The sequence below is a fragment of the Pan paniscus genome, chromosome 18, assembly GCF_029289425.2.
Source record: "Pan paniscus chromosome 18, NHGRI_mPanPan1-v2.0_pri, whole genome shotgun sequence".
In the NCBI taxonomy this organism is placed as follows: domain Eukaryota; kingdom Metazoa; phylum Chordata; class Mammalia; order Primates; family Hominidae; genus Pan; species Pan paniscus.
Genome location: NC_073267.2, coordinates 92,204,611 through 92,208,453, shown reverse-complemented (window position 1 = coordinate 92,208,453; position 3,843 = coordinate 92,204,611). Strand labels below are relative to the sequence as shown.

Below are 3,843 nucleotides of genomic sequence, written 5' to 3'. Positions count from 1 at the left end.
GGTCATTCTTGGAATTCATAGTGGTTTTGGTGTTTGTCAATTTTGGTCCCAGTGGAATCTGTAATAAGCCTCTAGAAGGAGCTGAATGGTGCAAAGAGAAGGGTGTGTCTCATAAACTATCAGGAAACTCTGGGGAGCCTGGAAGGACTGTGTGTATATCACAGAGCTGCCACAAGAGGGCACCGCCTCGGTCAGGAGGCGGTGGCTCCAAGTGGCTCTCAAGGCATACCCTTATCACCACCCACCTCCACCGCGACCCAGGAGCTCGGAGCTCTCCCCAGCAAGAGTAGTAGATGGTGTGTCCACCTGAGGTGGGACTGTGGTGTGGATTCTTCTGCTGGGGTGGCTTCAATTAAGCTGCTTCCTTCCTCAGGTGCAAAAAAGAAAAAAAAAAAAAGAAGAAGAAAGGAAAAGAAAAAAAAAAAGAAACAGCCAAAAGTGGCGTCTTCTAGTTCTACAAATTCCAACAGTTTAGATACTGTAGCTCAAGTATCTCCTCTATTTGCTGTCTGTTTATTCATGAATATTTTTTGAACACCTACTATGTGTATTGAGGACACAACAGTGAAGAAGACAGAAATAGCTGCTGTCCATATAGAACTTAGCTTTAAATAAAAGAGAAAGACAGGAAGCAGGATGTATTCAGATTATAGTTAGTGATATGAGGAAAATGACAAGGATGATGTGGAGGGCAACAATTTTAGATAAGGTGGTCAGGGACTGCCTCTCTAAGGAGCTTATGTTAAAATTGAGGCTTGAATAATCGGAAGAAAGTGGCCATCCAAATAGCTGTGGGATGAGCCTGGCACAGACAAGAGTAAGTGTCAGGTCCAGAGTGGGGAGCACACTCGCTCTCTGCCACCCAGCACGAGCTACCTGTGGGGATTGGGCTTAGAAGCACCTAGTCTGCCTCTGCACCGTTTACTCAATATCACCTTTTACTTAATATTAATGCTCTCTGGTTTTCCACCTCCTCTCAGCAAGGAGAGGAAACAGCAATTTTCCACCAGCAAACATCAGTATTCAGGGATTTAACTACCCATGAGTTAGAACTCAACATGGGAGCAGGGAAACCTACTGGATTTAGAATGCATTTGCTCAGAAAGGGAGCATATACACCTAGAGATGGTTCTAACAGGACATAAACAATAAAATCGCAATTAAGTGTTAGATTCCTCATAACCGCTGCCTGTAATTGATTTCCAAGTTTTTGTTTTTCCTTTTCTTTTCATCAGATGGGTAAGGGTAATGTGCCTGCCACATCATAACAAGGCTTGAGGGAGGCTTAAGATGGAATTATGTATACAGAAGCAGGAAGGAATCTCGGCCCTGGTGCGCTCCTGTCTTCCCCATGTCCCCTGAGTACCCTGGGCTTATCCAACCTTTTAGTAATTATCACATGGGATTGCCATTCTCTCCTCTAGAGCAGGAGCTGTTCAAGAGCAGAGACCATGTGGAGTTTGTCTTGCTGACTGCAGCTTCTAGTTCATTAGCTGGTGCTTTGCACACACTTGGTAAGTGATGGTGAAATGCATGCATGCACACATGCCTGAGTTAATTCATCACCTCAACTCAGTCTATGCTTACTGAGCACCTAACACGTGCAGGTATTCCTCTAGATGCTTAGAACATGGCAATAAGAAAGACAGACAAAAATTCCTGGCCTCACAAAGGTTGTCTGATAGTAGGAAGCAGGAACAGACAGACAATAAATTAAATAAATAAGGAGACCAGGGTGGCTGTTGTGTATCACCTGAAGGTAAGACTAACAGCTGAGGGTGTCAGTCAACAGAGGGCACCCTGATGTGAGATGAAGTAAACCTTATTAGGACTTGGCCTTGACTCAGAGGACTAAAGAACTATCAGATATCTGTGAACACAGGATGGCATGATCTGACTCATACTTCTAAAGGATCAGGAAAACTCGACTTGGTTTTAGAACCAGGGGCCAAAGTGTCCATCCTGTTCAGTTATAAGCACCAAAAGAGAGATGCCCTTACTTGGGGACAAGAATAAAAGAAGTAGAAACCTGAGGCTCCCTCTGTGAGCCACATGGAACAATACTCTAGATGGACTGGCTCTGGGGTGTACCTGCCACTGTGCTGCCATATCATCTGCCTCTTAGCTCACTGTTGAAGGTGAATGTCAAGGGTGAAGGGTGGTGGCCTAGAAGGTGAGCACTGCTCAATCTCGGCCTCAGTGAGGGAATTCCAAAGGCTGGGACTCTCCGTCGGGGTTTCCAGTAGTATGCAGAGACTCACAGAGCAGACTGAGCTCGGCTGGGGTGCAAAGACTGCTCTGCAGAGTCTGTTCTCGGCAAACAGCCAGGCCCACCCCGGGAAGGAGCTCAGGGTCTGGAGGTGTCATCAGGTCCCATTTATCCAAAGGGATCGTTCTCATGGTCCTCTTGTTTCTCCCATCCAGCAAGCAAGGGATCCTTCCTTTTTATTTTCCTGTCCCTTTCACACCTGTCTTTCTCCATCAGATCGCAGCAAGACCTTGAATTCACCCCATAACCGCTGCCTGTAATTGATTTCCAAGTTTTTGTTTTTCCTTTTCTTTTTATCAGATGGGTAAGGGTAATGTGCCCGCCACATCATAACAAGGCTTGAGGGTGGCACATTTCACACATGAGTATGAAAACCCAATCATCACACTTAGGAACCATAAAAGGATCGAGGGGGACGGTTTTTTGGTTTTATTCACTGTCTCTGCTGGTGAGACAGAAACCTCTATTCTGTCTCTCTGGCTTCCCTTAGAACCAGCAAGAATCCAAGTCCCAGTGCTCCTGCCTCACACCCTCTGGTAGGCATCTGCTGCTTTTGCCTGCCCAGCTGGATTTTCCTTTGCAAAGCACCATTCTACCTTAAGAGTCACTGAGGTTCACGTAGGGCTGACCCCCCTCCTACCTTGAGACAAAATGATGAGACCTGGCCAATCAGAATCATGGTGATCATTCAGGGCACAAGCTGGGCCCATGCAGGTCAGCCCTGGGACATTTGCAGACATTACTAGGAAAGGGGTGCAGTTTGCGCTACTGGGATTGCTCCAGTGGTGAGGCAAAAGCCTGAGGCTACTGTTTTCAGCTTGGCCACAACCCAACGAAAGCCCATCAGTGAATATGGCCATTGCAAAAGAAAGCAGTTAAGGCATGAGGAGGGACAGTATCAAGGCCACCCCATTAGAGCCCCTAGACCCAGCCAAGCCTGAAGCCATTGCTGCCCTAGGCTTTTCAGGTATAGGAGTTGTATTAGTTCCCTTTTGCTGGCATAAAAAACTACCACGATAACGGTAAGGATAGCCTAAAACAACAAAAATGTATCCTCTTACAGTTCTGGAGGTCAGAAGTCCAAAATCAAAATGTTGGCAGGGCTGTGTTCCTTCTGAAAGCTCTAGGGCAAAAGCTGTTGCTTTGCCTTTTCCAGCTTCTAGAGGCCACCTACCTTCTTCGGCTCGGGGCCCTTCCTAACACTGCTCCAACCTCTTGCTTCCATCCTCCTGTCTCCTACTTCTGTAACCAAACCTCCCTCTTTCCCTTATAAGGATCCTTTTGTTTATGTTGAGACCACCCAGATATTCCAGGATCATCTCTGCCATTTCAGGATCTTTGACTTAATCAGATCTACAAAGCCCCTTCTGCCATAAAAGGCAACATATTCATGGGTTTCAGGTATTAGGATGTGGATATTCATGGGTTCTGGGGATGAGGATGTGGATATTCATGGGTTCTGGGGATTAGGATGTGGACATTTTGGGGTGCCTTTATTCAGCTGACCACAGGAGTCCATGTCCTCCTTTTTTTTTTTTTTTAGAGCCACTTTAGGGTGGGAATCTGTCACTTAC

The 3,843-nt window shown here is 46.3% G+C and overlaps 1 pseudogene; it reads right to left on the bottom strand.

Annotated features, from left to right (window-relative positions):
• Window positions 1-2,563: 2,563 nt before the first annotated feature.
• LOC112437475 (small nucleolar RNA U13) lies at window positions 2,564-2,676 on the bottom strand (annotated as a pseudogene).
• Window positions 2,677-3,843: the final 1,167 nt, after the last annotated feature.